Genomic DNA, 7553 nt, shown 5'->3' with positions numbered 1-7553 from the left:
TGGGAAGGTCCCACATGCTGCAGAGCAACTAAGCCTGTGCGCCACAACTACTGAGCCTGTGCTCTAGAGCCCGTAAGCCACAACTACTGAGCCCGTGCTCTAGAGCCCTCATGCCACCACCACTGAAGCCTGCGTGCCTACAGCCCGTACTTTGCAACGAGAAGCCACCACAATGAGAAGTCCGCGCACCACAACGAAGAGTAGTCCCCGCTCACTGCAACTAGAGAAAGCCTGTGAGCACCAAGGAAGACCCAACACAGCCAAAAATAAATAAATAAAATAAATAAATTTATAAAAAAAAAAATTCAACTCTGAGTGTGGCTATATCCCAAATTACTGATCTCTTTATTTAGAAGGACTGAAAAACTATGTGATGCCAAATTGCACTTAGTCTAATCTTGGTCACAAGGTTGAATATGCCAGAATTTGGGGACTATACTGATATGAGTTTATTGTGTAATTGTCTTGGAAGGATCCCAGGTCCAGATCACACCCCCGTAGGTGAGAGTAGAGTTTTCCTAAAGTGAAATGATATTTTAGCTGTCAGCCATCCTGGAAAGAGATCCTTTGGAGGCAATAAAAAAAGGACTTGGGAGAACCCCATGAAAGAGGGGAAATTATATCTCTTTCCTTCAGTCTCAGGACCCAGTTCAGTTCACCGGATGTTTGGTCACATTGACACAGTTCCAGAAAAAAGCAGAAAGCCAATCTGAGGGAAAGACCTAGGGATGGAGCACAGCTGTAAATCACTGCATGTTGGACTTCTCTTTTCCTGTTACCAACCTTCAGTGAAATCTCTGCTACGATCTAGGACAAAGGTCTGCAAACACTTTCTGTAAAGGGCCAGAGAGTGAATACTGTAGGCTTTGTGGGCTATACTGTCTCATCGCAACCACTTAACTCCTGATATTGTAGCTCAAAAGCTGCCCTAGGGCTTTCCTGGTAGCGCAGTGGTTGAGAGTCCGCCTGCCGATGCAGGGGACACGGGTTCGTGCCCCGGTCCGGGAAGAAACCACATGCCGCAGAGCGGCTGGGCCCGTGAGCCATGGCCACTGAGCCTGTGCATCCGGAGCCTGTGCTCCGCAACAGGAGAGGCCACAACAGTGAGAGGCCCGTGTACAGGGAAAAAAAAAAAAAAAAAGCTGCCCTAAATATGTAAATGAGTGAGCGTGGCTGTGTTTCGATAAAACTTTATGTACATTGAAATTCTAATTTAATATAATTATCACATGTAATGAAATATTATTCTTTTGATTTTTTGTCAACTATTTAAAAATGTAAAATACATTCTTAGCTCACAATCCATACAAAAACAGGCAACAGGCCAGATTTGAACCAGGGGTTGGAATTTGCCCCCTGCTCTAGGAAATTAAACAGGAGAGCCTATCCTCCTGGAAGTAAGGCAGTAAAAGAGAAAGAAATGTGCCCTTCTCTGAGGACTCGAGGCTGGAAACTAATGCTACCGTCACCATCCAAGACAGTCACATTCTATGCTGACTTCCTCCTACTTAACTAAGCCCATGGCTGCTGAATTTTAGGATGTCAATATAAGGGCAACACTGTCCTCCAAACTACTAGAAATTGATTATGGATACAAATCACCAGGGATGCACCTGGTACCTAGAACATACTTTGACAATACTTGATTCCCTCCCTCCTTCCTTCCTTTTGCTGATTTTAGCTTCGTAACCTTGGTGTGAAATATGCTTAATTCACATCTAAACTGTTGAGTTTTTTTTTTCTAATTCTGACTAATAGAAATATAGGAAAGCCAAATCCTTATTACTTAAAACATACAGTTATTATTGTTTAATATTCTTATTTTTTGAGAGGTTAAATTGTTCCAGATCTGTAGACAAGGGACAAAAAAATAAGACCATATACAAAAGATACTTTGGTGGTGGTCTCCACCACTTCCCCTACATAAAAACTGCATCGTGTGTCTTTTTCTCCACATTCTGCATATACACGCACACACATAAGCACATGTGCCTTTCTCCAGCCTTTACATTTATGCACACTTTAAAATAACAATTTTCATTCACTTCATTCATCTTTTGGATTAGCCAAAGGACAGCCTTGTAGACATTAATGTAGCATAGAAAATCAATACATCACAATTAGTAAAAGCCAACCGGAAAGGCTCCTGGCTTTTATTTTACTTTATTTTTACTCATACACATTCAGTTTATTTGAATAGAGGACAGTTTTGCTATTCATGCCATCAGCCAGAATTCTTGAACCAATGAAGCCAGTGGACACTAATGAAAAAGGATTTTTCATGTCTGTTGCATCTGACTCAACACCAAGTTGCTTAATGAATTACATTTGGGTTTCACCTAGAGTTGATTAAATATTTAACATTTGGAGCAAAAATACAGCTGCATTCAGTAGGTTAAGGGTGAGCCACAAAATGGCTTCTAATAACCAATTCTAGAAGTGCATTATAGGAAACACTATTAAAAATTATCTAACCCAATAAACCAATATTTTAGACTAGAAATAACTGAGGCCCAAGAGATTCAGGTGGCATGGTTGAAGTCATCCAGCTAGATTTTAATCCAGCATTCCTTTTAGCTGGATATTAGACTCATTCTGAGAAGCAGAAAATGGGACTTGTTTCTTTTAGGACGGTCAAATCCTAGTATTCAGAGATTGGCCCTCTTTTTGAACAGGTGTAGACTGCACCTGACCTCAGGCTACACGTGTTTCTGACAATTCCAAATGAAGTGTCTGCTCTAAGGGAAAGATCTGGATTTTAGCTGCTGTCCTCCATGGTGCAGGGTTAAGTGCCAACATGTTTGAGTGCAGGACTTATTCTTGAAGTTGCCAGCTTCAGCTAATTGCAGATGTAAAAGATAAGACACCAATTTCAAAAAGAAGAGCACATTGCAATGAGACCAAAAAATGTGTTCACTGTGCTCCTTCCCTATCTAAGGACAACTGACCGCACTAGAAGGAGACTGATAAAATTTAATGGTCTTTTTTTTTTAAGTTATTTCTAATTTAAATGTGATTTAAGAAAATTAATACCCAAGTCTGATTCAGAAGTCGTTTGGGGCAGCTAAATTACAAGGCTCCTTAGAGGAAGAGTTTTTTCCATTCAATTAATGAACAAATTTTTAGGTATTATTAAGGTATGATTGATACAATAAACAGCACATATTTAAGGGGTACAACTTGACCAGTGTTGAAATATGCATACACTCATGTAACTATCATCACAGTCAACGTAATAAACAATTCCATAATGCCCAATAGTTTACTGGACGTGTCTGAAATCTACTCTCCAGCTCTGTCCTTAGACAACCACTAACCTGTTTTTTGTTTGTTCGCTCTTATTTTTTTTGGGGGGGGGGGTTTTGTGGTTTGGGGAGTATTTTTTACTGGTTTCCAAGTGATCCTTTATTGAAATATTTTCCTTAGTAGTTCCTAACTAGCTGGGCATTCAACTGCATCAGTTGATGTCATCTATGACGTCATGACGGTGGTGACCATCAACACTGCAGCCATACACTGGGCAGTCCCCAGGATTTCTTGAATGGTTCCAGAGAGTTTTCTAGCTAAACATCCATGCCACATCTGTCAGACAAAGTTGACAATCTCTTCAACAGTGATGTTTCCTATGTGCTTAATGTTTTTTGATTCTTTCCGTCTCTAGGTGGTTCCTTGAGGGCTTTGATGGCCAGGGTAGAAGTAGAAGGTACCACCTCAATCTGGGCCTGTCTGTTTTAAATGGGTAGGTCCACTATAATCCTCAGGCCCTTCATGTCACTGGTTGCCTTGGTGATGCCACCACCAAGCTTTTTTGGAGACAGACTCAGGGGACAGATATTGGTGGCCAGGGCAGACGTGGTATCAATTTCCCGACTAAGGCACCTCAAGTACACACAACTTTTGATCTTGTTGGAGTTGAACTTGAGCGACATGTTGGAGGCAGCTGGTGTCGGATAGACCTGGATGCAAAAAGACAGAAGAAAGTTGCCCCTTGGCCTGCTCTGAGATACAAGAGGAAAGCTGCTTTCTGTTATATATTTGTTTGCACTTTCTAGAATCTTCTAGAAATGAGGTCCTGTAGTATGTACTCTTTTTTGGTCTGGCTTATGTAATTCAACATAAATGATTTTGAGATTCATCCATGTTGTTGCGTATATCAATAGTTTATTCCTTTTTTCTGAGTTTATTGTAAGGATATAGAAAAACTAAATTGAAATGGACCATAGACCTAAATGCCAACCCATAAAACTTCTAAAAGAAAACAGGAAAAAATCATAATGGCCTTGAGTTGGGATAAGATATCTAATATAGCAGGGGTCCCCAACCCCCATGCCGTGGACCACTACTGGTCCGCAGCCTGTTAGGAACCGGGCCATGCAGCAGGAGGTGAGCGGCGGGCAAGCGAGTTAAGCTTCATCTGCCGCTCCCCATCGCTCGCATTACCGCCTAAGCCATCCGCGCCACCCCACCCCACCCCCTGGTCTGTGGAAAAACTGTCTTCTACAGAACCAGTTCCTGGTGCCAAAAAGGTTGGGGGCCACTGTATAGGACAACAAAAGCGTGAACTATTAAAACATCAATAAATTGAACTTCATCAAAATTAAAACTTTTTCTCTTCCAAACACACTGTTAAGAAAGTGGAAAGGCGGGCTTCCCTGGTGGCGCAGTGGTTAAGAATCCGCCTGCCAATGCAGGGGACACGGGTTCGAGCCCTGGTCAGGGAAGATCCTACACGCTGTGGAGCAACTAAGCCCATGCGCCCCAACTACTGAGCCTGTGCTCTAGAGCCCACGAGCCACAACTACTGAAGCCCACGAGCCACAACTACTGAAGCCCGTGTGCCTAGAGCCTGTGCTCTGAAACAAAAGAAGCCACTGAAATGAGAAGCCCACACACTGCAACAAAGAGTAGCCCCCGCTCACCGCAACTAGAGAAAGCCCACGCACAGCAACGAAGACCTAACGCAGCCAAAGGTAAATAAATAAATAAATTTATTAAAAAAAAAGAAATGCCACACACTTTGAAGCAGCCAAAGGTGGTAAGGCCTGGAGTGGAAGCCAGCTTTATTTATTGTCAAGGCCAGCACATTCGTCAACTCTCCTCATTAAAATTTGCCAATTAATGAGCAGTGGCATACCCCTTAGCAAAGGTCAGCAGCAACCTAAGCAAACTTATCAAAAATTCAAAAAGGTACAGAGTTTGGGAAAAGTTCATTCTTCGCTTAATTAACGGATCTAATTACAATCCTGACATAACAAAATGCAAAATGCGCTCTTCAAAAGACACGCAGTCAAAGGTTTAACAGCCCAGATAACCTTCTCCTTTGGTACAGGCTGACCCAAATGTGTTTGTGGGGCGGGGGGGCGGGGGGGGGGTGGAATCTTAGCATACAGTCAACGGGGTTGATGAAATGGCTTTTCAAGAAATTAAAGCTTAGTAGGGTATCAGTATCCCAGAGCAACAAAGGAATTGAAAGAGAATGAAGACGCTCCCACATCCTGCAATCTGGCTGAACACAGAGTCAAGGCTTTCACTAATCTCCTTTGTTAGCAGACATCAAAGTATTTATTTGGTGACCTTTCCTGACTAGTTGTGAATAGCACTTTGGCATCCTAAAGAGTCTGGGTCTGTAACTGTTGCCTCATTTAGATGAAACCTAAGATACAATAAGATAGAATGGATATGCTGTGCTTACATTGTTTCTGAAATAGCAGGTCCAGAATTTCAAACCAGGTACCACTAACCAAAGGCTTAGAGAAAAATCACCCTGACCTCCAGCTCATCCACTCAGAGAACAACCATCTTGAGAGGGCTAGCTCCATCTCTGTCTCATGACATGGAATCAGCTTCACAGGAGACAGTAAAAACCCTGGCAACTTCAAGTTTTGATTCTGTACATGAAAATGAACAGATAGGAAGCATTAAGTCTCAAGGCTTCTCACCCTTCTCACCCTTCAAGGGTGTTCAAAACTTTTAGACAGCAAGTGGGTTTTCCACTCAGGAGTTCCTAGGTGAGAAGCACACTCGTGGATTAGAATAAGCATATCACAGAGTATTATTATCTGGAAGGGGAAACCGATGCTCAGAGAGAATAAATGACTCACCTAAGACCAAACACAAAGGTAATAGTAAAGAACCCCGCAGCCTACCCTCAGCAGGGTCAGGTGTGGTAGTTCTAATCATTTATTTATTCAACAAACATTTGTTAAGCATCTTTCATGTGTTGGGCCTTGTTTAGTCACCGGAATGAGGTTAAGTGTTCAAAACAGATATGTCCTACCCCTCATAGAGCTTCTATTCTAATGGAGGAAGATAGACAATAAAGCAACAAATAAGCAAGAAAAATGCATCTAGGGAATTCTCTAGCAGTCCAGTGGTTAGGACTTGGCACTTTCACTGCTGGGGCCCAGGTTCAATCCCTGGTCAGGGAGCTAAGATACCGCGAGCTGCGTGGCTCGGCCAAAAAAGAAAAAAACAGAAAGAAAGAAAATGCATCTACTATCGGTGCTTATAGAGAACTAAAACAGAGGGACGTGAGAGTGACTGGGTGATTATTATAGTTGGAAGGACTGGAGAAGCTCTCCCTAAGAGGTAACATTTCAGCTGAGACTGAAGGACACAGAGAGCCATCCACGTAAAGACTAGAGACAAATGTACAAAAACAGGAGAGAAAAGTTGGTGCCAAGGACCAAGGCCACTAAACAACATCAAGAAGACCAAGGCATCCAGAACCAAGAGAGTGAGGAGAGGGGTATAAGATGAGGCAGAGGCAGCAGGCCACGGGTAGCTATCACACACAGGACTTTGCACGTCCATGATAGGATATATGAATTTTATTACAAGTGCAACAGACTCCACTAGAGGGTTTTAAGCCAAGGAGTGATCTGAATCCTCTTCAGAAGATCATCCTAGCATATATGTAGACAGTCCAGAGTCCAGTAAGAAAATCCAGTAAGAAGGTTGCAGCAGGAGAGCAGGAAAGAGACGAGAGTGCAGGTGTCAGTGGAGATGGAGAGAGGGTAAACAGAACTTGCATGTGAATTGATGAGATGTGGGAGGAGGTGAGTAAAGAGGAGCAAAGCATCACTGGTAGGTTTGGGGCTTGAGCAACTGTTTGAGTGGTGATGGCTGATACTGGGTTGAGGAAAGTAGGCCATAGGAAAGAAGCAAATGTGGAGGTTAGCAATAGTTTTTTTGGTCAAATTTGAGATGCCTCGTAGATACCGTTGTGAGATACCAGCTAGATAACTGGATAGAGAAATATACAAATCTGGGATTCTGGGAGGATGTTTAGAATTGAGGCAGCAAAGTGACAGTTACCTTCCTTAGAGATGTCACTTAAAGTCACTGGACTGGATGAGGTCACCCAGGCAAAGGGAGAATTTTTCCAAAGGAGCAGTCCACTCCACTCCTTTCCAGGAGGAGCTCTGTGCTTTCTTCTCTCCCGCACAGCTGTTCTGTGACAGTACTTGAGAACAACAAAGGAAGGGAGGCGACTCTCAGCGTCCTTGGACGCATGTTTGGAGTTGGTGCCTCTTCCCCGTAATCAAAAGGCC

At 42.9% G+C, this 7553-nt stretch overlaps 1 pseudogene; it reads right to left on the bottom strand.

Moving 5' to 3' along the window:
• Nucleotides 1-1154: 1154 nt before the first annotated feature.
• On the bottom strand, nt 1155-5255 carry LOC149744679 (large ribosomal subunit protein uL11 pseudogene; annotated as a pseudogene).
• Nucleotides 5256-7553: the final 2298 nt, after the last annotated feature.

This window comes from Delphinapterus leucas, chromosome 20 (assembly GCF_059928025.1).
Source record: "Delphinapterus leucas isolate spDelLeu-1000000601 "Yukka" chromosome 20, BTC_Dleu_Yukka2, whole genome shotgun sequence".
In the NCBI taxonomy this organism is placed as follows: Eukaryota; Metazoa; Chordata; class Mammalia; order Artiodactyla; family Monodontidae; genus Delphinapterus; species Delphinapterus leucas.
Note: the sequence above shows the minus strand (reverse complement) of the source record. Positions and strands in the feature narration are given on the sequence as shown.